Source organism: Phalacrocorax carbo, chromosome 6 (genome assembly GCF_963921805.1).
Source record: "Phalacrocorax carbo chromosome 6, bPhaCar2.1, whole genome shotgun sequence".
Classification (NCBI taxonomy): Eukaryota; Metazoa; Chordata; class Aves; order Suliformes; family Phalacrocoracidae; genus Phalacrocorax; species Phalacrocorax carbo.
In genome coordinates, this window is record NC_087518.1 from 2,730,151 (window position 1) to 2,757,556 (window position 27,406).

The following is a 27,406-nucleotide window of genomic DNA, read 5'->3' on the forward strand; positions in this document are numbered from 1 at the left end:
AATATCATTGTGGATTACTTTTTTTTGAACTCTGATGGCCATTATTGTCAGGGCTTTTTGACAAATGTAATCTTAAAAGTATTTCCAGAAGTTTGGTTCTTGCATTTTTGTTTCTGTTTTGTTTTGATGATTGGTAAACATCGCAGAGGAGATGCAGTAAAGAGGCAGATGCTGACTTAGTGGGTACACAGTTTGAATGACAAACCAAGATCAACAGATCATTATTTTTCGCAGCAAGCAGAGAAGAGCGGAGAGAGGTGGCTGGTTTTAGTGCCAGCCTGTGCTGACAGTAGCTCTTGCGTTCCAGAATGCTGCGCAACAGGAGCAGCTCTCTCTTGCGTTATTTTGAGGTTTTGCTCTGTTGGACTGCAATTACGTTTTTTACTCTCAGGCCACTACCAGTTTGCTCAAAGTACTGCCGTTACAAAAAGGAGGCTGATAACCTCATCTGCCCTAATTTAAATCAGAAATAATAAGTTGTCGCATGCTGTCAAATATTTATTTTAATCTTCTGTGTTTCTACCAACTTTTTGGCTTTATTCCCAGCTGCACTGAGCTGATGCTTAGAGCAGGTCAATTAAGCGTAGGCAACATGGTCTTTTCACTCTCTTCTGACATCCTTTGTTGTTGAACTAGCTTAATTCTAGACTAAATCTTGATGGAAGTGGAAGTACTCTGCTCCAGTTGCATATCATCTGATTTCTTCAGAAATCCCACTGCGTCCTCAGCTTCTTAAGGGAAAAAGTAGGTGATTTAGGACAAACTCATTCCGTGCTTGTGGAGAGCAGCTTTGGGGACTTTTCCCAACTTGCCAGTGGTTCAAGGGTGTATCAGATGTTTTCTGTTTTCCATCTTGTATGGATACAGTAGTAGTGTAGTTCAAAATCCTTTGTGATTGTTAAATAGATTAAATTAGTAGCATGTGGAAATGCCAGATAATATTTATTTTATATTTCTGTGTTCGACTTCTGAGGTTTGAGGGGTAACCGGCTAAAGGGAAATACTGATTTCTATTTGACATGGATCATATGTTCATCGTCATCAAATATCTTCATATGAGTGTTTTTCACATCTCTTAGTCTGATTTCTCTCTTTAGCTTCACAGAGCTTTACTGCTGATGAAATGGGCACACTGTCTCAATTTTAAAACCAGTTTTTGACTTAATTCATCCGGATAGGAACTGAAGAGTTTGCTCCAACCGCTGCCACTGAGCAGCTGGTAAGGTGAAAGCTCTTTGAAAGCATAGTTACAACCCGCCAGTAACTCACAGCCCAAAGAGCTTGGTTCTGCCTGTAAATATTCGTACTTCAGGAACTGCTTTATTGCTCTCCTGGATGGCAAACGACTTGCTTGGAAGCTTTTTTACCCAGTAAGGGCTATTTTACCTGACCGCACTTGTGTTCTGCTCATAAATACTCCAGCCGCTCAGGATTGCTTAACTTTGGGACGTTCTAATAAAACAAGACTGTACCATGGGACTTCATAAACTCAGCACGTTTTTCTGGACCCGCTGCGCTGCTACACAGCCGCTGTGGATCTGCCCAGCACCTTTCCTGTCCTTGCCCTTCGAATTTTTCTCTGTAAATGGCACGAGCACGTAACCAAAACATTAGTAACATCCATGTCGCTGGAACCAACCCGGACTGTACGGACCGCTGGGAATGCACCACCGTGCATTCTCAAACGCTACGGACAGAGCAGCTGTACTGCCCAGACAGCGATCGCTGAAGACATTTGCTTATGGTAAGCAAAAGGATAGAGACTGATGTGTTATTTAAGAGAATAAATAACTGATGTGTTATTTAAGAGAAAATGCGCAGAGGCCTGGTTTTCAGATGCAGGCAATACCTGCATCTACCTCACCTGGCAGGTGAGGGGTTTGGGCCCGCGGATTGGCGTGTTGGTCCATCGGATGATAATTCGATGAGGTAAATGGCAAGATAAACCTGAGTGTTGGAGCGTGAAGACTGCCTCTGGCAAACAGTGCTCCCGACACCTGTGGAATAAGGCATCTCCCACATAAGTGGCCGTGGGCTGGTGGAGGCTGCGTCCATGCGAATCCAATTGATGCTACAAAAGGTCACAGTTTTTCCTCAATCTCTTCTTGCTTTTATTCTTTGTATGTAAACGATATTTAATTAAAAAGTCATTAATATTTGGAATTAACCAGTAATTGCGTGAGCTAGTTAGGCGTGAATGTTTAGCACTGATCCCTCCTAAAGTGAATGAGCAGTTCTAGACGATAATATTTTCTAATAAATGGCTTTGAGGAGGAAAATGTGTTTACTGTGGTCTTGATACTGTAAGTGGCCAGGAGTGTGCAAGAAGATGGCCAGCCAAGATCATCTCTGATCATTGCTGCTGAATCACTGCAGTCGTCTTTGGAAAGGTCAGCTAAAACCCGGGAAAATGAATGAAAAAGTTAATTTCTTCTTGTAGTTTAGATGAAAGATTGCTGAGATGTTTTGAAGGAGCCATAGATCTGGTACTGATACTTAAACCTTTGAACTGGATGGCTGGGTCACATCAATATAAATCAATGGCCAGCTGGATAAATCGTAAACATCAGAAGCCTCAGGACTGGGAGGTGAAACTTCCGCGCAGCACATGAACTGGATGTGCTCACATCAAATCATCGCCAAAGTTAGAGCCGTGAGGTTGCAGGGCAGCATGCTGTGCCGTGACTCTAGCAGATGCCTCGTTCTCTTCCAGTATAAAAAAAAAGTGACTCCCAACTGCTGCCTGCCCTTCTTCGCTGAGATCAGCCGTCCCCAGGCTCAGCACTGACCCTCCTCACTTCGCTTGTAAATCTGCTCTCTCTCTGCGGTAGCATCTCCGAGCAGAACCGCGTTTGCTGGAAGTAAGGAATAAACCAGCGCGTTCTCAGTGTCTTAGATATCGTGATTTCAGGCAACGACAGGAGAAGGGTGTAAGGAAGGCTGTTTTCCTGGTAGATGTGAGAGGAGAGTAACTCTTGTCTGGCTGGACCTGTTTGTGAACCTCCACAGGGAATTTTCATGATAGATTGACAACCTGTGAAGCTGTGACGTTAGTATCAAATTATCCTTGTGATCTTCATACATCTTCCCCACTACCTGCTGCTCAGATTTCAGCACAGATATAGCACGCAGTGTTTCTGCAGGTTGCTAGGGTTCGAAATGACTTTCTACAAGTAATCACAGTTCAAAAATTGCATTATGTTTTGAGAGAGCACAAATTTTTTTCAGTAGTGAATATTTTTAAGACAATATAGTATTTCAAGAGAGAAGTTGTTTTGTCACACCTGAAATACTATAAAGTATGAAAAAAACTTGCTTTTGGAAGCATTTTGTTTTTAATTAAATATTGTAGGTTTCAAGATCAGAGAGGAGCCCTAATGCAAAATGAAGAGGTGACTTCAAAATGGTGTAGTAGGAAGGAGATGTTTTCTAGTCTTCTGATTATGGTGCTCGTCTGAATAGAAACACCCAAATCTATTTTGACGTGAGGATTGGAAACAAAGCTAACACGGTTTCCAGAAATGTCAGTCACACTCGATGAAAATTCATTTCCCTCTGTCATAAAATTGTACCACCCCCTGAAATTAAAACCTTTTTTTTTTCCCCTCTAGTTTGCTGGTTTGTCAGGTAGAAGCACACATTTAGCTGAATTTCAAGCAATCTTTGTCTCTCTCAGTATTCAGTTTGAATTTCTATAGTATTAAGATGCACCGACCGATTTGCAGTAAATCCTCATTGTAAATATGCATGCTAAAGAGTCTCAGCATGCACAGCTAGAGTCGTTACTCGCGTAGCATATTTGTTTCCTATTTTTTTTTAACCTACTCTGATTCAAATGTTACTCTGTTCTTCTTGCTGTTTAACTTGATTTCAAACAGTTTGAACAATATAGCCGAAGGCGCCTGATGTAACACAGAGTTGAAGCCACGTCTGGAATTTGTTAGAGGAAAACTCAGCTCGGTGCCTGCCATTTGAAGGCAGAAAGTAGAGTACGTCCTAAGAGTTTGCAGAAGTTTGCTGTAATCTCAGGTTAAATAAAAGATGAGTAGTGTTGAAGCAAGCTAGCCGCCCTGGTGAAGGGTTCACCTTTGGCAGGATGATGTACGTGTTGGTGTTCCTCAGCCTTCAAGCTCCTGTGGCGCTTCTGGGCCACTGTAAGCGACACCGATGCTGGGAACGTGGATAGTGGTGTGTTTACGCACAGCCAGATTCTGGTATAAAACCATGGATCAAAAATAATGGGGTCTTGGGATGGGTTTTTGTTGAGGAGACACAACTGTGGTGAAAAGATACAAAATTAAGAGGGTTGGATCTGGTACCGTGCACCAAAGAGAGGGTCATGCTGAGAGGTGAGGTTTGTGGGGAAACCAGCGCGGGAGAAGGGCAGGCTTGGATTCTGTCTGCCGTAGTACTGCTGAGGAGGTGAGGACGGTCTTTAAAGGGTTTCCCGATATTAGCAGCTAAGAAAAGAGGGGTTTTTTAAGAAATGGCACCTCCTGCAGTTCCTTAGGAACGATGGAAAACGTTCTTCATGTGTGAACAGCACCACGTACAAATCCATGATAGGAAATGCTCTATTTTTACTCCCACCGAGCTGTACATCTTCTATGTCAATATTTTGCTTTACTAGATTTGTGCTGGTGATGGACACCCCAAAATGCGTTTTCATCATTCCCCAGCAAGAGATTTCTTTCCTTCAATGGCTTGTGTTTTTCTTTTGCTTTTATTGAAGCTTTTCTTCAAGTGTTTTGAATTTATTTGTTCCTTAGCATGTTCTCCTCCGAGGACAAGACGTATGACTGGTAGGGACCGGCCAGATTACTCAATCCATTTTCCTATAAGCAGTGAGGGAAGAAAGAAATAAAGAAATCATTCTCCAAGTTTTCCCTGTCTTGTGCTGTGAGGGGAGATCTTTTTTTCTGTGTAACAGGGTGGTCATCAATATTTTCAGTTCTCAAGACTGGAGTAACAATAATAGCACTGTTTTTCTAATGATTAATTTTCTCATGTAGCGCTTATTTTAAAATAAAAAAAGTTCTTTTTCCAGGCAGAATCAAACTATAAAGAGAGTAGCTGTGCTTTTGCACAGGCCAGGTGGATGTCAAATAAGGTGGCAATAAAATAACAAAGTGCTTTAAAAGAAATGAGTGCAGCTCCCCGCGAGACAGAGCCCAGCGAGGAGGAGAAATTGGTTGGGAGCATCTAGAAAAATCTGACCGTACGAACAATTGAATGCAGTAATGTTCCTAAAGAATTGCTTATCAGCTTGGTGAGTTGTGGTGGTTTGTTCCGACAAGTTGTAAGTTGGAGAAGGAAATTGGGACGTTAGGGAGAAGGAAATTGGCAATTCCTGTGACTGTCAGAATAATAATGGGACAGGTGCCCAAATCTGTCTCTGAAGTACTTGAATTGACCTTCTCCGGGTCCTGTCTTAGCTCGTAAAAAGGCGCGGAGGGATCCTCTGCTCAGTGTTGAGCAAGGGAAATGCGGTGGGATTTTTTAAAGGCATGCATAGAACACCCCCACTTTGTAATTTCTGACAGCCATCTGTGGCTTTTGTCCCAAATCAGTAATTGCAAGGTGATAAGTCTGATGCCGTGAGCCAGGCCCTGACTACTCCAAGCCAGCGCGGCTCCACTGAGCTCAAGGACTACAGCAGCAGAGGAACAGTGATGGGTTGCTTTAGTCCTCCACAGTATTGCAAGAGTTAATTCTTTTGAAAGTACTACTGTTTAATGTTAGCTGACATTTAATTGAAACAAAGCCTGTGAAATGGAAGAACAAGAGAGCAGGAGATTTCCTGAGTCAGAATATGTCTAGGTTGGGGAGAGCTTAATTTCTATGTTGGGAATTGCAACTTTGACCCTAGAGCTTAGTTAAGCTTTGCTTCTTATTTATATTACAGTGAACCAGTTTCTAATTCTGTGGATTTTAACTCTGATACTTTTCAGGTGAAGGGGTTGTTTGAGTAGGGTTTTTTTTCAGGGGGTGAGGATGGGGGGTGGTGTTGGTTTTGTTTTGTTGGGGTTTTTTAAATAAAGAATATGGAGTTGTGGGGGAATATTTCACTATAATTTTTTTCATGACTTGTTCTGCTTCCCTAATGTTACTCTAAATATAGTTCCTACGCATTTGTAAATAAACACATTTTCCTGCAAGATGTCCCTATTACTGCTCAAATGTCTCAGTATCAATTTTGATACGTGCTGCACTCAAGTCAAAAAGCGTCATAAATATTTTTTTTTCTCCCAACAATTACCAAAGGTTGCTCAAAGAGCAAAGGCATTACTTAATGTTTCAGAACCGTTCAAGAGAAAGTGCAGTTGTCACATTTGAAATTGTCTGATGCTGCCTTTGCCTCCAGCCAAACAAAAAGGGATTTTGTTTTCCTGGCAGAAGGGTGCTCTCATCGGCCGTTACCACTTCGTTGTTGACATTGTACCTTCGTATTACTCTTAGTTCAAGGATCATAAACTTCGTCAGGTTGATTACTCCCCAATTAGTCTCAAATGGATTTCACTGTCTAATCTAGTTACCGGTATTTCTGTCGTACGCTGCTGTACACCTCTTGTAAGCCTTCCAGCCACCCTGGTACTGGCGGCGTAAGCCCTTGATTCGGAGGGAGCTCTGCGTGGCATTTTTAAATGTCAAAAATGACACAGGCTTCTTCCAGCCTGGACTGTCTGTGTCTTGGTGGCTGTCCCAGTTACAGACTAGTCTTAGTCTAGGTGATGGCTCGTCTGGGTCATTACATGTTGCTCATACACATGTTATGGGGCAATAACTTTCTGTGCTGTCACTAACTTCTGTTGTTCCCAAAAAAAGGAAGAGGGGAAAAAAAAAGCAAGCAGCCTGTTACCCTAATTAATAGGCTCATGAAATTCTGAGGCATGCCAGGTTGTCTCAGTGGAAGATCCAGGTAACAGCAGTAGAACAGCAAATATTTATTATTGCAAAGGATGAGAATATTTTAGTTCTGAAGTTGTATTTAACAGGTGACTGACTAGCAGCAGAGTGCAGCAGAAATTAGGCTCATTTACAGGGTTCTCTGGTTACTGGTACTTCATGCAAACTGCTCTGAGAAGCTCACTACAATGGGAAATCAAGGAGAATTATCCTTTTTTGCTTTTTTAAATGAAAAATACCTTAACTTGTGTTTTCATCTTCACTTAATTTCTGCTTCTGTTTGCTAGAGCAAGTCTAGCTAAGCCGTTGGTCAATTTTTCTTCAATTAATATCTTTAATTACGTTGTAATTTCATCCTTGTCAGTCAGAAGCCTGTCATCAGAGTTGAGTTCTCTTTAACAACTAGTATGTCAGGATATTTTTTTTTTTCTTCCCATGCCACAAGACATTTATGAGGAGAAAACAAAACCCCTTTAAAAATTTTACCTACTTCGCTGTATAGGTGTTGAAGCATTGCTATGTGGCAGCACAGGCTGCCGTGCCGCGCAGCGCTGCTCTTTGCGAGTTGGTAGGAATGAGTCGCTCTTGTTCGATGCTTTCGAAGCCCAGCTGCCCGTTGCAGTTGTCTGAGGGTAGATGGGAATGCTGTACAATCATTACTTTCCCTAGAACAAAACTCCTTTGTGTTAAATCACAGCTTTCGCTAGTTGGTTGCCTGCCAGTCTCGTGCGCCAGCAAATATTTCAGATCGAGTTATTCCCTCGTTGAGTTTGGGTTCGGCGCCCTGCCGCCTTCTGGCCGCGCGCTCCTCCCTGTCCCCTCGGACCCTGGCTGCGCCTCCGCGTGCTGACGCCCCTCAAATTCCCAGCGTCAACTGGCCCCGTCTGCCAGGTTGTCCGATGGATGACTGGGGCCAAGTTAAACTTGGGATGACTGTCAGAAACAGGCTGTTGTTCCGTCTTCGGATTTGAGACGGGTCGTTTGCGCGCCATGCGGGTCTGTGTTCCCCGGCTGCCCCGGTGAGCCGGCGAAGGGGCCGAGGGCTGCCCAGGCCAGCCCTGCGGGGAGACTTAAGCTTGCACCAATCTGCTTCCCGCTTGCAACTTGGGGTCTGATCCTGAGCCTGGCTGGCTGCACTGGCTAAACATGCTCTGGGAAGGCTCCTTGAATAATTTAAAAGGCAGCTCATTTATTTGTTTAGAGACCCCTCATATTAGGTTCAAACTTGCTTGTCTCCTTGGTACAGTAACAGTTGGATGGCTTAATGAATTATTCATGTCGCTTTGTGCAGGGTCTTGATTTTCTTTTGAAGGTTATCAATATGATTAGCGCCGCCAATTGGTACTGCTTAGCTTAGGAGCTGTGACGAGGCAAGAGCCTAAAATACATCCAGAAATTACAAAAGTACCTTTCACACACTCTTGTAATCAAAAATATATTCAGAATTAGGTTAAAAAAGAGAAAACTGAGATAGTGATACACTAAGTGGTTTCAGAAAGAATTCCTGGCATTATATTATGCAAGTGTGTCACCGCGGTGAGCAGCTGTTTCAGCAATACATTTATTCTTGCTGCTGACGACATCAGGCCCTTAGTAAAAAACAAATAAAGCGAAAAATGCTATATGAGCTGTGCCCCCAAATACCTCATGCTGTGTGAGCCCCCTTCCGAACCATTTGGAATTCTGTTTGATACTCAGCGAAAGCTAAAGGGTTTTGGCTTAGCTCAGTTTAGCTGGCAGGAGGTGTTTAAGCTTGATGGCCGGGTGTTAAGCTCTGACAGTGGAGGCAACGTGTTGACCACCAGTCGCTCAGTTGCTTGCGCAGAAGGACTTCCACCGGAGAGAGTAAACGTGCTTTCAGGGGCAGGAGCCTTGTGAGAAATCAGCCTGCTTAGTGTGGCTGTTCCCGCATGTCAGACTAATAGAATAAGAAAAGGTGGCAGAAAAATAATTGCATTCTCTTTGCTAATGCAAGAGCACTTCAAGTCACCAATAGTTTTACTGGCTTAATTACTTTGCAATGGCAATATTCAGTGCCTTTGATTTGAGTTTTGTAATAGCAGTTACATGGGCTTATTAGTTCCTGGGTGAACCAGGCGATTTTTTTATACAATTACATTTGAAATGTATTTGAGTGCATAAGGACAATTACAGAGGGAAAAGAAAAAGAGGGAGGTGAAGTGATTAGCGAGCAGGGTGGGTGTGCTGGGGGGGGAGCCCCCAGGGAGGCCGCAGCTGAGTTTTTGGTTCTTGCTTGTTCCTCTCGTGGTTTTAGTCCCACGGTGGCCTCAGCACCTTGAGGTCTTCTGAAAATATATCCATTTATTTAGCATTAAATTTTACGTAGAAATAAAATTCCACGTGGCTGAATGAAAGACAAAAATACAACTTAGCAATATTTTTAAACTTTGTTGTTTCAGACCCCTTCTGTATAGTTTGTCAAAGGTGTTCGTGAAACTCCTGTTCTTGTTTCTTGGCTGAATTCTCTGAATTTAAAGCTAAACCCCAAGGTGTATGTTCAGCTTAACAAATAGTTTTGCCTTTGCTAGTTTTACAGCTGTATGTAGAAAAAATGAATTTAAATGAAGAACAACTGAAAAAGGCTGTGGCCAGAAGTTTCTTCCAGTGGGCTCAGGGGCGCTGTCTGTGCTTGGCTTTCAGGCGCTGTCTCTGCTGCTGGAGAAGAGTGTCAGGAGGAAGATGTCGCCTCTCCCTGTGGTGCCACAGGCGGTCGGAGGGGAGAAGCCTGCTCCTGGGACGGGGAGGGCTCGTTGCCCTGCGGCGCTGGGGCGCCCCGTGTTCGGCCACGCGCGAGTCCCATCGCAGCGCGGTTGGGCAGCCGTATGGCGTGGCCCGTCACACCCACCGCGCCACGCAGGAGAGACACGGCGCTCATCTGGAGAAATTTCACTTCGCTGGCAGCTTACCACTGTGGAAGGAGCATCTGTCAGGCGTCACATTAATGTGGTTTAATAACGTTCTTTCTGAGCTTGGCTCGATACCACTTGAAATACGAAAGGCGTTTCACACATTTGAAGCCATATAAATCTGTGTGTGTGTACATAACGCATCTGAAGCTATCAGGTAGGTGATAACGTATGCTCTGCGTTCAGGGCTGCAGAGCATTAGCTGACATCTTTTTAACTTGGTAGTAAAGTGAATTTGGATTAACCACTAATTCTGAAGTGACTGAAATATTCTTTCTGGTGACAGCACTTTTAGTCTTCTTGGAGTAAAACATTTACTCCAAGCAGTAAGATGCCATGCCAGACAGCACAAGAAGGAAGGTGCACAGATCTGAGCAATAGCACTGCAGTAAAGCTGTCTTCATGGCTGCTTTTTATTGTAGCTATTACGGCACATCACTAGCCCAGTACATTATCTAATTTGCATTAATGATAAATGTATATATGGCTGTGTATAGGTCACTACAGTATGTGTTCTGTGCAAATGTGTTTGTGTTCTGCTGTTTGCAAACATGAAACATTTTTAGATCTAGCAGGCAATAAAATGTATAACTCAGAGAGAAGTACACGCGGTGCAATGCAAATATTGGGGCCAGCAAATTTATAATAAGGATCTATAGGGTAGACAGAGATTGATGAATGAATTAACCGTCTCACGCTTTTGCATGCAAAATGAAGACAGTGTCCTAAGAGACTCTTTCAAAGGCGACAAAAGCAGTCATGTTTTGTGGAGGAAAGGTAATGTTTTCATGTTGCTGAGTTTATCCTCGAGTGGTTTGCGTTGTATAGAGTGATAACAGCCGTGCTGCATCGTACATAAACATGTCACATCAGAATTAATTATCATGTTACGCTTAAAAGTTTGTGAAACAAGGCAAATTCAAAATTTCCTTAGATCAGGACTTGTTTGTTGAGTCAGGCCCAACATTTTTCCCTGATCATTTTAAAGGCTTCCATCAATAGAAAAGTAATCAACGTTTTGGAGTAACGTATTGGTAAGGGCCAAGTAGTCCTAAATAGTTGTCAGAAGAGGAATTATATTAACACTAGGCTTTTGAATACTTTTAAAATTCAAATGCATTTTTTGTGGCAATATAAAAAAAAAGCATTGCTTTTTAGATGAGTTACTTGTTGACCCAAAATCCTGCTGTCCTCATTGACCTGAAATCTCAATGGGGTGTAGAATTCTGATTTTTAAATCTAAATTGTTAGGGTTTTTCCCTTGTAGAGCTGCAAGACATTGTGGTGCAGAGCAGCTAGACATGTTCAGTTACCTTCCACTGGGCAAGTCTGTCTGTCTGCAAAGAATTGAAATGGTTTGCCTTGTCTTGACGCACCGGGACCCTGCGTGTTCTGTAAGGCATTGCCGAGAGCGGCAGCAGCGCTGAGGGTGCCGAGGCGGTGTTTCTTGGTGCTGGGGGTATGCCTGTGTCTGTCCTGCGCACCAGCAACACCAGCTGAGATGATCTGTGCCAGGGTAAAGCCTGATACTTTATTATTATAAGATCATGAGCTGGGCAGTGTGTCTTACCAGGCTATACCTTTCTGTCTCGTCTGCCTTGTAATTACATATTCTCTCTCAAACTGTTTCTTCATAAAGCGGGAAGGCTTTTATTCAGCTGCGTTTTGTTAAACCGTGTATAGAACCCAGGTACGACCATGGACTGTGCGTTTTCAGTTGTTCCTTATTTCTTTCTGAGTCTCAAGGCCTGTTTGAGATCTGTGGCGTGGGATGGTATCATGCCAATAACGAAATGGTGGGGTCAAACTGAAAGGCAGTCGTTCCAAAACATTTTTATTTTTAGATCCTCCTTTTCTTAGTCTTGGATGCTGTTTTCCTCTGCCCTCCTTCAGCACGATTGCTTGCCAAGCCGCGTGAGGCAACTTAAAACTGACATCCAACCACAGCTTGAAATGTGCCTTGAAATCTGTTTTAATTAGATACGACCCATAATAATTTAATTACAGATCCACCCACTAAATTGTCTGTTTTGAATTGTAGCAGCCACATTGTGTACAGAAACAAAAATGTTTGGAGTCGATACCTCACTGATTTCCATCAAGGGCATTCAAGCTTGGAAAAAAGTACCAGAGTGCTGTGATTGTTTAACCTCTAGCTTGCTAATTACCCATGTTACTTGTAAAATCTGCCAGATTTATCTAGCTGTAAGTCAGCTCTGGCTTAACTGCTTGCTCCGGGGCGGGTGAGGTGCCTGGTGCATCTTGCACCGAGGATGATCCTGAGCGCGGGATCGTGCCTGTACTGATAAGGAGCGTACGGCCGGCAGCAGATGACTGGAGCTTGAGAAATGTTCTCGTTGCTTTGTGGGCAGACTTTTCAAATAAGCATTTCCCTGAGAATTTGAATTCAATATGTATCATGCATTTCAGATGGAATTCTGTCCTTCAGCGTAGATACCTCACGGCTGTTGTCCGGGAGGAGTCACAGCAGGGGAATGGTGTCTAGGTTGGTATTCAGGCATCTGGTAGCGAGTAAGAGTGATTGTGTTTAAATTTGCAATTGAGAAAAGACTGATAGAGTAATTATTACATCTTCATCCATATTTAACATGTGGAGTAGGCTAAGTAGTTCGGTAACCTGGGATCGTTTGGCGATGTGTGTTGTAATAGAGCAGGAGGGAGATCGAGGAGGAGCTGAGGAGCAGAGACTATCTGAAGAACCAGCAGCTGCAGAGGTGGGATCAGGGGAGTCGGTTAATGGGAACTCTTGTGTGATTCTGTGGCAGAACACCACTTGGAACCCTCTGACTGAGCCAATCAGTCGATCTGTCTGTCTGCCGTGGATACAAGCAGCGGTTGTTAGTGTGAGAGCTGTGGAATTGCCTTGGGGGAAAACACCTGCAAATACGCCAAAGCTACTGCACGAACACACCTGAAATATGCAGTACTGGGCAAACAGGAAACCTTCATTTAATTCATTCTGAATTATCTAAAGCATGTCTTTAAGTACATTCTTGAAGGCCTGTGTATGTTTTAATTAGGATTTCTGAAGAAGTGCTGCTGTAGAAAATACTGTGGCTGACAGCACAAATTTTCTGTAGTTAATGTGGCTCCTACCCGCCTTCTCTTCCGCACTATGGTGTAATGTTTCCTTTCACTCTGCTAACATGCAGATTAAAGGGTAATCCTTTGATTTGGAATGGTTTGTATCTTTATATTCACAGATGAATAATTTTCAGTTTGGTGATTTCTACTTATGTCTAAATCCTTGAGGTGTTTGATGGATATTTTTTCCGAAATTGTTGGGTGGTTGTTCTGATGCAATCCTCTTAACAGAATTTCTCAGTGGGTAGCAGTTAAAGATGGAAAGCTTTAAAATCTAAATTAATTCTGCTCTTATCAATGGTATAAATTCACATTTAAATCAGCGAAGTGACATTATGAAACCCGAGGGATGGGAGTATACATGTGGGCAGGGACTGGAAGGCAGCTGGCGTGCCGTGACATAAGCCAGGGTTCAAACAAAGACTTAGTTGTGTGGTCAGAGAACTTAAAAGCAAAACATTGTTGAAACCTCTCCGTAGAAGGGGGGCTGTGGGACTCGGAGAGAGAGCCCATCGGTGGGGAACCAGGGAGGCGCATGTTGCCGCAGCTGGGACAGCCCTTTGTGATGACAGCTGATACCAGTTCTAGATCGCAACCCTCTTCTGGAAGGTTTCTCGCGTGCTTGGGGATAAAAGGCTGTTTTCTTCTGTCTTTGGCTCTGCCAGAGGCAGCTCCTGGAAAATGTTTTCCAGTGTTTCAAATGGTAGTTATCGAGAAATAATCTGACATTTTAATCATTACTTTATGAACAATTGTTCTTATTAAAAGCTCATTGCAAGTCAGCAGGCACTGTTGAGATTGAAGGCCTAATGTTTTAAAAATTCATTTGGCCGTCACCTGTTGCAGGATTGGACTGAACTGCTCGTATCGGCTGCCTCTGAAGAAGGATGAGGGATAATACTTGTCAGGTGTTTCTATGTTTCCTTGGCTACAAGATAATTTAAATGCCATCTATTTTATTGGCATTAATGAAAATCCTCCGTGATACACATCTTTGCATGATACGCAGTGATTTCATTTGAATCATGGGCTGTGTTAAAACATTAGCTGTAGGATGTAGTATTTTGGGTACCAATCCAATCACCTCTCCCAAAGGGTGAAAATGGCTTAGGAAGACAGAAATATTAATAATGTGTGTTTCTCTCTGTTAAATATCCTCAAATGGCATATTTTATTGTTGGAATCTTTCCTTCCATGACAGTTATATGGCACCAAGAAATTTTTTCCCCTGAAAACTCAAGTATATGTTTCTTAGCAAACATCTGTAATTAGGTCAGGATTTTATAAAAGCCTTTCTATTTGCATAGAATAGCATGAATTTTGCATTCTTCTATCAAATGAAACACAGCGAAGGAGCAAATAATTTATTCATGCAAAACCAACCCGCATGAATCATTTATTTACATCTTCTGGTAATTTCACAAGCTCACTTTTTATGCATCAAGCTGCAAATTAATCAAATCTTTCTAGGAGTTGATTTTGTCCAGAAAAAAGTAATAATCACATAAATAGCTTCCCCTGTATGGAAAATCATCATGTGAACTTGGGCAAAAAGTCCATACAGGGGTGTTTTGTTGTTTTTGTTGGTGTGTCATTTGGGATTTTTTTAAATTAAGTAGCTATCTGAAGGAGCAGCTGTGAGAGATACAGTTTTTGCTGTCTTTAACCTTCAGAAAATATTATTAACAAAGACAAATTTTGTGTTCAACCCTATCAAGTTAATCCATGAACTCAGAGCAACTCCCTTGAGTTTGTTAGAGTTTTCATCAGTGTAAATAAAACTAAACCCGATGCAAGGGCTTGAATCTGCAAGTGCGTGTAGAAGTAAATGAGAGATGTACTGACTTGCTTGAGCTGTGCTCCGTTTCCAGCATCAAAATTTAATGGAACAAATTCTGCTCCTGCTGAGCCCGGTGACAAATGACCCATTGAGCTCTACAAGTGCAGTATTTGGCACCATTTAAAATACACTCTTCTGGGTCAGTATGGTTCTGAATTAGATGCTGTTTACTGAAGCACCTTTGGAGATCAGGAATGCTTTTTGTATTTTGTTACTGTTATTGATCTTTTAGTTAGAGCTGAAAGAGACTGTGGCAGAGTAGGGAACAAGTGCTGCTTGACACTAGGCTGAATGATAACCTACATACTCCCATGCTACACTGGTTCTAAAGTTCAGGGAAGTACTAAATTTTGACCAACCTTTTACAGAATTTTACTTAATGTGTGATGTCAGGTGGAGCTGTGCAACGTTTGAAAATGCAGCATTAAACAAAAAAAGTGGCATACAGCTGACATACTGTGTTAAGGAAACATATGGTCATTGAATCCAACATTTGCTTGAAGAGAAAAGTATTCTTTGGAAATATCTCTGGTATAGTGGCAATTCTTTGAAATTAGCTAAACCCAACTTTGTTACCATTGCAATTTCCAAAATCATTAAGAGTGTCAGAAAAGCAAGTGACGATTGGGGTTTTGGGCTGTGAAGGGTTACAAAAGACTGCTATAGTGGCCATCTTCTCGTTTACCTGTTCTTCCCGACGTGGCTAGGTGTGCAGCTCGATTCAGTAGTCATTCAGAAACATTACTTTTCCTAGTTGAATTAAGGCTGTTTTGCATGTCAGTAATTAGTTTGCTTCGTAATTATGCGTTAACTGAAGTTTCATCACAACGTTGCCCTTACGTGAGACGAGGAAATCTGCTGCAGAGGTTCCAGGGTGCCAGCCTGGCCTCTTCTCTGAACCCACCCATGCCTGAAAGTCTGCGCTTGAAATACACGCCGTGACGAGAAGTTAATCGTGACTAGAGCCCTGTGGCATTCGGGAGGTTTGGTCTTATACCTGCTAGTTGTTTTGTAAAGTATTTGCTATGAATTAAAGGATGTAAGTGATTAATGAGCTGGCCTTAACACTCAGCTGATCTGGGTTCGGTTCGCAGCTTTGCCAGACTTCCTGCGCGAGTGGGGCAGCTCGTGTGGCCTGAGTATCAGATCGCCATTTGTGAAAGCCGGTTTGGTACTTCTCAGTCTCCTCTTCTCTCTTTAAAGCTTAAAAAGAGCTGCTTTTCTTGTGAGAAAGAGTCCATCTTGGTGAGAGATCTCCATGTCTGCCAGTAACACATTCAGAAGCTGACTGGATGCGGTACTGAGCACCCTTCTGCAGCTGACCCTGCTTTAGCAGGAGGGCTGGACTAGGTGGTCTCCAGAGGTCATCCTCCCTCCCTGCCTTGGTGATGCAATGTTGCTGTCAAATAACAAACTGGAAGTGCCCAGTGAAACGACAGAAAGATGCTAGGCTATGTTGTAACTGAGAATTACTCGAGGCTATCCTTTTATCCTGTGCTAAAAGCTTCACAATTGCAGGAAGATTATCTTAATGAAGATGAAAACTAATTATTGTGCTGCTGCTTTTGCCACTATAGTCAAGGGCCTGTCAGGATCTCCGTTACAACAAACATGGTTATAAAGGCTAATCTAACCTTACATGACAGGTATTTGCTTGGAATTAAAATCTGGTGGAGCAGTACAAAGCGGTTTTTGTTTTGTGTTCTGGTTGACTTTTTTATTTTATTCTAGTGAGAGGATAAGCTCTTAAGCCATTCACTGGTATTTTTATATGAACTTAGTTCAGGCCACTTAAGCAAACGCAACCCAGAATGATAGAAATTACAGAAGTTAGTGTTTGTCTGATGCTTCATAACTTGTTTAGAAATAGGTTCTCTTAAAACGGTGTGTATTTATGTCACGAGAGTCACTGCCGTATTTGCAGTTACCATACCCTGTTGTCAGGGGTCTAGCAGACAAGCTGTATGCTAAATAAGCCTGGTGATTAAATACTTCCTTGCTCACAGAGGACATTCCCGCTACTGTGTCACTACAGTGTGGCGCAGAGTGTCCTTCTCCAGTCTGTCAGTTTAAGTGTCTCAATATCTAGGAAGTGTTAAAAAAACCCCAACCGTTCAAAATTTATCTTCAGGAAGATAGCTTTTGATCAAGGAAGTGTTCTACCCATAGTGTCCCACCTGATTTTGTGTGTTATTAAGGATTCAGTGAGGCTGACCAACTCATCGTTGGTTTAATCGCTTGATCCTTCGCGAAGGTACTGCTCCAGATGTACAGGAGAACCTAGGCTGGACATGCGTGCGGGAGGGGAAAGGCTGGGGAGCAGGAGGCACCCAACACACCCAAACCAGGAGAGCCCAACCTACCTTTCACAACTGTTACATATTTTTAAAAATATCATGTTTGTTGGCCAGACGTGCTCTTTCATCTCCTTTGTGAAGTGTTATTTTTCAAGAACAATTTCGATTTCAGCCCCTATTGAATCTGTTTCTTTACCAAATGTGCACAAAATAAAAAAAAAATCTTCTGATGGGCTGACACTTGCTAGTCCTAAGGTTTAAACATTTTGCACTAATACAAAGATCATGGTGTTTATTAAAGATAGTACTCTACAATCCTTTTTTTTTTAAGTACAGACTTATTTTCCTCACCACTTCAGCGGGCACCAGAGGTTTGTGCTGTGAACTGGAATTCTCGTTCTGGGTATTGATGAAGGTTCGTGGATCTGGCAGCGTTGCTCCTGCTGTGTTGCTCCCCTGTGTTTTAGGGTTCGGTACAAAGTACTTTTGTTCAGCACTTTGGCACACGGAGCAGTAGAGAATAACTATTTTATATATTTTAGAGTTTATCAAGCTTTTCTCATCTCTTTTTAGAGTTAGGGCTGAGAACAGCTTCAATAACACCACTTTCAACGCTTCCCACTGCTGTTAGTCTCGAGGTGCTAAGCAAAGATCCTTGGAGTGTGAGAGCATCTCCTGGCCAGCGGGGAGCTGCAAAATGAGCGGAAGAGAGATGGAAGGAAAGTTACTTGGATCGCATCTCCGTCAGCCTGGAGGAGGGGTGCTCGGGGCATTTTGGGACAGAGCAGTGCTGGTTCTTCTGGAGTGGTGGAACAGCTCCCTGGGCAGGGGCAGCACCACAGGGTCGCAGACCGAAGGTTAGGGATCCCGGTCTTGGCTCAATATCTTACCTTGCCGTGAGGCCTGTGACAAATTACTTCACTGTGTCCTGGTGTGGTTCCACAAGTGAAAAATGGCAGTTGTATCCTTTGGGGGTCTGGAGAAACTTGTGGTGTTGTCAGGGCTTTTTGCGTTCTGAAATGAGGCGAGTGGGTTGGCATACAGCTCCCTCCCAACGTGACACTTCAGAGTTCTAGAAAACGTAGATATTTTCTCCAGAAAACAAGAAGTTGGTGCTGCCAGGCCATCGGGGACCATGTCCCCTCTGAAAGGCTTTGCTTCTGGCGGGTAGGGGATGGTGGGAGACAAACGGAACATTCTTTAACATTCTCCGCTAGGTTAATGGCAAAATCTTTTCCTTTCTCTGGTGTCCTGACTGTTAGACCCTCGTACGTAGGTAACGCACCCGGCCTGATATTGTTTATGGTGGTTAATTTGATTGGTAACAAAAGCACTTTAAAGTTTATTAGACCTTCACAAGGCCTAGTTTCAAGGGTAATTAAGCATCTCATTATATCTGGTAATGCTGATTGCATTTTTAATTTTATTTGTACACTGACATTTGCTCTGGCTAAAAATAGTCTTTATAAATGGGACTGAAAGGGGGAACTAGAGATAGATACGTACAAGCTTGCGAATTGTAAGTAAGGGAAGAGTGTGGAGATGTCTGTCTCAGAAACAAAGCTACCTGTAGTGATGGGCCTTTCTCTTAAGTTCAAAGTGTTGGTGGTTCAAAGAAAAAAAAAAAAAGAGTAATTTAATTAAAATGTAATTCAGCTGGTCCAAGCTATATTTAAACCCTTATGTATGCCTTAAACTGACATCAGCGGGCTCTTCCTCCTCTGGAAAGGTGGTGGTTGTGTTGTTGAAGGCTTTAAAGTTTTAGGTTTTACAAATATGACTAAGGTCTTGCAGGTCTTCCACGGGAGACAATGATTTCTGCTCCCATCTCTATACTTCTGTAGAAGAAAAAAAAGCTGAATTACTGATGCTTGGTAGACTTGCATTGAAACAGAAAAAATTTTGAAATATATTTAAAAGCCACAAGGACAACATGAAATAGAAAAAAAAATGCAAGCTTGAAAATAATTTATTTGCTTTCAGAATAATTAAGAAGTCAGCGTGAAGTACATGATAATACATGTCAGTCCTCAGCTTGTTGGCTATGGTAATTTATTCAGTGTATTAGAGTTGGCAATTAATGTTCTTCTAACAATATGCTAATTAAATATTCTTGCATTTTATTAGTCGATTCTCTTAGTCAGTTTTCCTTGAAGAGAAACGTTACAGTGCAGTCTTCACAAGTACACAGGTAATCCATGTGAGGCTCGTATATGAATACTAGCAGCTTGCTCCCTGGGGCGGCTGGTGGAAACAGCTTTTGAAAGGTCAATACTGACAATTCACGGGGGAAATGGCGTTCGGCCGCTACATCGCCCAGCGCCTTCATTTGCAAGCACTTAACTTAGGTGCCTGCGCGGACACTCGTGCTTGTCCTTTCCGTGCATGTTTATACAGGTGCTGGATGCCTTCGACTGACGGTCTTGTGTCTGTGTTTGCCAGTGAGCCTTGGTGAGACTGTTCTTGCTTTTGGAGAAGTTATCCCCTCTTTTAACATACGCAGACATGAGACATTTTCAGGTGACACAGATATGTCTTCTAACGCATGTTTTGTAGATCAGCGTTAAGCTCTGCTGGTATCTAGGGGCAAATTAAAGCCTCTGATAAGGGGAAAATTTTTTCTCCAAAGTCACCAACAATGAACTGGAAGATGGGAGCTGAAGCGGGTTTCTTGATAAGGCAGCCTGGTGCAGTGACAGTAAGGTGGTTTTAATGATAGCGTTTGTGCCTTGACTTGCAAAAGGACTCATGAAGTGCCAGAAATATTCCTGAAGACGTTCCCATTAGATTAACAATGCGGTTTGAAGTTGCATCGGCGTACATGCCCTCAACCTCTCTCGAAAGAAAATAGCACGATTTCTGGCTCCTGTCATCCCCAGTGACCTTTGATTGTTGCAGCGGCAGTGCAAGAGGTGCGCGTGGTTCCGCTTTGGCGTAGTTCAACCTTTTGCATACCTCAGGCGCTCAGTTTAATAGCTTTATCTCAGCAACATCTTGAAAGTATAATGAAAAATGACTTTTCTCTTGTTGCTCTTTGATAGCTTTGAAGCTTGCATTTTGAAGCTGTGTTGAATGGAATAGACTTTTCACTGGATAAACCTTAAGACAGGTCGCGCTTTCTCTGGGAAGCAGAATTGTATTGGTTCGCGTTAGTGCTGAGAGGTCCTGGCAGTCAGCGTCCCCCTCCCTCTTCTGAACTGATGGAGTGAAAGGTGGTTTCACGGGAGCAGGGGAATAATCTCAGTTGGCATAAATCATTTGAGGTCCTGTCAACAGAATATTAGTCCTAATCTGCTTTTTTCTTTTTCATTTAAGGATTTCTATTTCTTTTTAAGGATTAATGCAAATCACACATTATTACAGGTTTTGTAGGTGGAGGCTGGTCCGTTTGATACATTAAGCAGTGTCAGATTTGCTCTTCCGCATAATCCTTGGGCTCCCATCTGTGGAACTATGTGAAACAGATTTAGGCAACACGTTCAAATAAGTTTCAAAGTTCTTGCTCAACCAATTTCTAAAACACAGCGTATTTCAATTGTAACTGCAAGCACGGTTCTCAATGGTAAGTCTCGCTAATCTTCTTAAATAACTTAGTACTTAATATGATTGTGTTAAAGAAAACCAGGAAAGTCATCAGCAATTAAATAAGCTGAAACACATTAAATAAGCTTTGTCCATAGAAGTCAATTAAAACGTCACTAGGAGAAAGAAAAATGCCATGCTGGAAGTTTTATTATCTCGGCAAATCTAGTATTAGAAACATAAGCAATTGATCAGCCCTCAAACATGTCCAGAATGACAGTTAAAATGATTGAAACACAGATGAGTTGAATAAGTTTTAGCCTAGTAATTAACTGTAACTTCTTAACACAAAATCTAAATAACGGAGCTCGTGAAGGATGTGAGAGTCACCAGCGGAACCAGGTGGCTCTCGCAGGTTTTGTGGGGTCGTGACGGATTTCTGGGGAGCCTGTACTAAAAATGGGGCATCTTAGGTGTTTGGTATCGTACACTCTTGTGTACGGGATAAACTACACCCTTGAATAGCTCCTGGGTATGCGCATCTCTAACGCTCGTTTCTGTAGCTGTAACTTTGCAGCTGATGTGGACTTCAAAAAAAGTTTAAAAAAAAAAAAAAGGAAAAAAAAACCCCTAAACCAGCTTTTCCTCCAATTCTGAAAACTGCATTAATATTAAATAGCAATTAAAAAATCTTTATATGTATGCAGAGGAACATCATGAAGGTATTTGAAGAACAAAAAGCATCATCAAAAAGAGGGTAGCGTACTTTGTATCAACAAGCTTGTTCAGTTAAGGAATGTGCTCCCTTGGCTTTGTGCCAAGGCGTACAGCGTCATTTCTTGCGGTAACTCAACCCAACACCCGAAAAGCGAATTGTGCATCTTGGGCCTTGTGATTCACCGCAACGCCGCTGCTTTTTAACGTGTTCTTTTTCTGATGGGAAACACACTGTCTGGTATCAAGGCCCTTTCCCAGCCTGTTCCATAAGCCAGCTGATGGAGGGGGAAGTACATCATACGTGTTCCTTGAGAAATATTCCCTATTCCTTTTATGGAAGTGTAGAATACCTGTAAGTAAATAAAGACGTAGGTATTTCTGCTAGGGTAACGTTTCAGGCTTTGATCTCGCAGCTAATTTATGGGGAAACAGTGGAACGACGTGTAACTAAAGGCCTGATTGTTCTAATTGCTCTGCAGCGGTGACGCCTCGAGCTGGGGCCGGATAAATTCTGTCTCCCTCCAGGGTGTGAGAACTGTGGCAGTCACAGCGCGCTGCTGGCTTGCTGTCAGCGCAGCCATTCTGCTTTTACTTCAAGGTTGCAGAGGCACACTTGAGCACGTTACTTACTAGGGGGCTTAAGTTGTATCCAAATGCGTGAACCATGCCTTACACCTGCATGCATTACCGAACCGTTCAGGCTTTGCTCATCGAATCTATTGCACGGGGTACCTAAAAAAACCAATGTATAACTGCTTTGTGTCGTTAACTAGAGGAAAAGTAGACGTGTTCAGGGAGGATTTTTGGGGGAAATGGAGACATTATGCTGCTTTGGGACTGATTTGTTGAGCCATGATTTGTGGCATGTTAGTCTGAGGGTAGAATTTAGGAAAGAAAGACTAAGTGCTCTGTAGAATAAGTTAAGACTAATTTCTTACTCTGAATTGGAATAACATACTTAATACTACATAAATATTTCTAACTAAATGAAGGATTTTATGGAGCATTAAAAATTTATAGCACATCAACTGCCTTAAAAATGCATTTCCTTTCTTTCTACTCCTGTGCATTTTAGTCAGCTTGTCATTGACTGTGACTGCTTTATTACGGCCCTCTTATTTGTGAGCAGTCATTACAAATGCCCTTAAGTTTAAGTGAATGCGTTTGTGGTGGTTGCTGTGTGATGACTGTTTTACTCTGTAAATAGACTATAAATTATGTATGGAGAATTTATGAATTAATCTATAGTATATATCTCATACTCATAAATATTGCACAGTACCTTGCAGCCTCTTTATAACTTGCTGGTGGAGATCTTTAAGTGCAAGGTTTTTCATGCTGTTCTCTTGTATCAGAAATAAGTAGTTTTGATTTTCTGCAGTACTATTTTCGTTCATCTTTCAGTGTTGCACTTTGCAATGTGCAGAGCAAAATTGTCAAATGTGCTTAATGGAGCAAGGGACGTGCCTTGCTTCACCTTTCTGTTTTGGAAGGGAGATAAACCATGAGTTTCGTACCTGTGGAGCTATTTTTTTCTTTCACCTGGGTCCTCTGAATAACGTGCATTTTCCCCAGGCAGCTAATTATGGGACAAGATTAATATAGTAGCAGATTGTAACCACCACTGAAGATCTCAGTAACTGGCTATTAAAACACTCGACGTGTCTGTGAGTGCAGTGCTAATACCTTCTGTTCACGGAAAATAAGCCTTGGATGCAGTGGTATATGTGAAGGAGCATTGCAGGTAGGTTGGTCATACTTAAAAAAAAACCCACTAGCCAGTGTTTAGTTAGCCTCTGTGTCGATTAATTCTTCTCTTCAGTTAATTGAGCTAAGATAGTTGTAGATTATAACCTTTTAGGAAGCGATTTAGGAGAAATGAGTGATCTCCAGAATAAATTTCCATGCAGGGTTCAATGCAATCTCTGCTGTGATAACGCCCTGTGTAAGTTACAGGTCTGCTGTGGTTTATAGTCATTGCTGAGGTGCACGTCGGTAGCTGGGCTGGAAACTGTTGTTGTTCAAATGCCCTGAAAGAAAAGAGCTAGGAAATACTTTCCCTGTGATGTTTTCAGGTTCGTGTGGTGTGATGCTGGTCCCGCCGTCTGTTCCGTTGCAGAGCCGAGGCTCGGCTCGGGAGGTGGTACTGGCAGTGATTTGGCGATGGGTACCTCGCGCTCAGCACCTTCTGCTGCAGCAAGTTGCGGCTCAGAGCGCTGGGGAAGTAGGTGCGACGCCTTCCCTTCTCACAGGCGAGAAACTGAAGCAGAAGAATTGAAAGAGCTTTGTGAAAATTTGTGGAAGAGCCAAGAATAGAATTTTAGTTTCTTGACACCTAGCCCCATGCTTTGGCTAAAAGGTGAAGCTTCGCTCAGAATATTGCCGTTCGCAAGCTCCACCACTGGGTTCTTTTAGTAAGACTTTCCTCTTATACGCCTTTAGTAAGACTATTCTAATTAGAGGAAAATATTGAATAAATATGCTCATAGAAATACATTCTAGTCAAAACTGCAGGAGAACACTGGAATAATCCACCTTCTTGTCATGTGTGGTGTTCATTCCCTTTATGAATCATTTTGGTGTCATAACTTGGAAATGCCTCATTAGTCCCTTTCTGCGCTCGTCCTTCTCCACCTGACAGACATCGATACTCCCCGCCGCCCCCATCTGTTCCGGATCACAGCTCACCGCAGCACTGCCTTCTGTACTCGTGTAGGAGTGCAACCACTGGCGGTGGCGACAGCGACCTCGGGTACTGGAGTGGGGAGTACCATGAAATTGCCCATTAATAAGCCCCGTTCTCCAAATGAGACTGGTAGTTGTTCTGTGCTCTTCCTCCTGCTCCAAAGGTTGACTCGATGAAGGCAGCAGTGAAAAGTACCTGGTTTATTACAGAATTGTGTGTTAATGGTGGTGCTTTGTGGTGATTTTATTTTCTGATTAATTATTGCTGGAAAAATAGTGGGTAGACCTCAGTTCGCTTTCTTTGCTGCGAATACAGTAACTCTCTGGGTCGCTTCTGGGACTTCATAGAATCATTAAGGTTGGAGAAGACCTCTAAGATGATCAAGTCCAACTGTCGTTCACCTGTCAGTGACAGCATGAATGACGTCAATTCATGCTCATGTCTGAGAGTAAAATCCAAACTATATTTACAAATATGCAAAGGAAATTATTTATCCCACGTGAAAGCATTGCATGGTGAGGTATGCCAGAAAAAATAACTAATGTGGGGAATGTGGAAACAGCAAATATTTGAAATGAAGCTAGAAGGGACACGAGAGACTCTCTGGCTTTTCCTGGGTGGGCACACTTTGTTAACACTTCTTCAGCTAATCTGCTGAGATGGAAGCTGGGACCAGAGGTACGTGGCTCCGCAAGAACGTTTTACTGTGGTATTTTCCCTTATTCATCTCAGCACCAGTACAAAAAATGAGTGATTTGGTGATATTCCCGTGATGGACAGTTAGAGCTCATCGGAGGTGTTTCTTGCGCTCCATCTCTTCCTGACAACCTCCGTTTTCCTTTCTGTTCCTTTTGTTGGCTACGTAACCTCCAGCTTCGTGGGGCTTTCCCACTTCTTCGTGCTGCAGAGTTTGTCATCAGTCTGACAGTACTTAGAAGATATTTCCTTCGCCCTGCGTAGCAAAAATGCAGCGCGCCCTGCAGGGCCGCTGCTGTGCCCGTTAGTCCGCGGCGTGGGAGCAGGGGTCGTGCAGAGCTCCGCCGGGAGGCTGCTGGGGAGTTGTGCCTGCAGGAGACAGCACGGGTAGCCCCAGCAGCCGGCAAGTGCAGGAGCTCTCCTGCGTGGCTGTACAAGAAACAGGGGGGCATGGGGTGTGCTTTTTGGGGGAGCTGTATACACGAGAACCATAACATGGTTGTCACTGTACCCTTCCCATCATCACAGTGATGTACAAAATCCCTCCGGGGATGCAGGTCGGGCTAAGAGTATTGGTGTGTGCTAGGTTACATATTCATGAGTATCACTGTAAAGATTTATCATACCCTTGACCTACTCAGAGAGTGAGTTGTTGAAAATAGAGGAATTAGTAATACTGTTGTTTTGGGTTTTTTTTTTGTTTGGGTGTTTTTTTCCAGCACTGGTACCTAAGCCTCTTAGAGGGATGTGGTTTGCTGACGGTGTTAACAATGACTCTGTATTCAAGCCGATATACTTCCAGTATAGAATTCCCTGAACCTAGAGAATGGTAGGGTTTTCTTCTGGTAGACAGTATAATCTTTTGATTTTGAGACTTCTTTAAATCAAGCTCCTCATTCTGCAGTAACGCCTTGAATAGAGTGATTGTTCTTCATACTCTTTTCAATTCCAACTGTAAAATTGATCTTTAAGTAGTGCTTTTCTCAGTGTGGTGAATTAACCATTAGTGCATAATGGAGGAAAATGCTGCTTCAGATACAGGGATTTTATTTTTTTATGGCCATTAAGCAAGAAAAGAAAGTGCAAAAGGCAATTTTTGTGCCTTGGGGATGGATCTTCAGTTCTGTTCAAGATGATGGCTTTTGGTAGGACCTAAGCCTATTGTCAGGAGACCCTGTTATTCCAGCTATGCAAATAAACCGTGAGGTGCCTTTGTGGGATTTGCACTGGGACTCGAGTAAACTTTCATATAAACATAGCTGAGGCAAATTTGTCTATTTTGCTTTCAGCTTACTAAACAAATCCGTTGGTTGTTTGCAGAAAGCAGTAATTTTGCTTCCAACATGTCTGTTTACTACAAAATAATAAATGCTTCTGGGTAGGTTTATCTTGCCGTACAATTCTCCAGCTGCCAATTTTTTCATAAATTGGGATCTTCTGGTATTTTTACTTAATTTCTAAAATCTTTCTATTTATGTATCCTGAAAAATAAATGCCGATCTACAAGTTCTGCAATGGACAGATTTAATCACCAGTGAAAAGTGGTAAGAACGGCAAATCGGTGCTTGCTTTAACCAGCCTGAGGAGGAAGGGCTGGGTGCATCCGAGACAGAGCTTCCCTGGAAGTCATTAAGTCTGGCGGTGCCCCAAAATGAACGTACCCATATGAGACCCGAAGGAGTGCTGTTAGAAGGCAATACAGGGCAGTCGGTCTTCGTGCTGCAGAACAAATGGAGCAGCAGCGAATGACAGAGAGGAGTGAGGGTCCGTTTTCAGCTCTGTGCCTACAAGGCTTTTCAGGGGAAGGATAGCTGGATAAATGCATAACCTTGAGCTAAAACACGGTTTTCCATTAATTCCTTCTATTGAGCTTTAAACCAGACTTCCAACCTACAAAACAAAATCAATTTCACCTTTTTCTAAAACTTTAAATAAATACTCTAAAAATGGAATGTCTCCTTGGAGGCACACGGAGAATAAAAATCAGCAGTTCATTTTCAAATAATGTGTTAGCTTCTAGTTTTAAAATTCTTACTGATTCTAATTGAACTATAGCTATTTTCCAGAGTACAAGTCAAAACAGAGCCATCAACTCGATGTATTGATATTAGAGAGAGGTTAAAATGGTAGAGGAAAAGGTAAAGGTTAGATAGAGAGCATGAACCTAGATTTCTGTCTTGAGGCTAAGAATTTTCAGGAATTTTTCCACTATTAGAAAAAGCCAGGGGATTAAAAAGGTCCGTACGTACCGCGTGAGAATTGATCTGCTGGGATTAGTGCAGGTAACTTGAGACGTCAGCCAATACTGTGTATTTGGGAATCAGTCTGCTGTTGGTCTGTGAGAAGAATGACTGCTCAACCTCAAAACGATGTTTGATGAATCTTGAAGCATGTTGAGTAAAGAAAGCAAAAAAAAAAATTAAATTTTTAGTCTAGTATTGATGAAATACTGCATTTTTATTCTGTTTTTTTCCCTAAAACTGACAATAATGGTCCAAAGCCATGCTGCATACAAAATAGCATTTCTGGCAAACAGGTGTGTTGGGCTGTGCTCAGAGATGACCGTAGCACGTTACCAGAGCCACCCCGGTCGTGCAGAACGCCTTTGCATGATAAGCATTGTAGCTCTGCCGTGATTTTGTTGGCATCCTCAGAACACAATCTTAGAGGCAAAAAATTTCAACAAGCTGCAGTCCAGAAAGAGAATAAA

The 27,406-nt window shown here is 42.5% G+C and overlaps 1 long non-coding RNA gene across 1 annotated transcript in view; it reads left to right on the plus strand.

Moving 5' to 3' along the window:
* Window positions 1-27,406, plus strand: part of LOC135313788 (uncharacterized) — a 272,793-nt gene that overhangs the window by 75,865 nt on the left and 169,522 nt on the right. The window contains exon 3 of the long non-coding RNA XR_010373283.1: window positions 9,568-9,990. This is a non-coding gene — a long non-coding RNA (uncharacterized LOC135313788). The remainder of the gene's footprint in view (window positions 1-9,567; window positions 9,991-27,406) is intronic.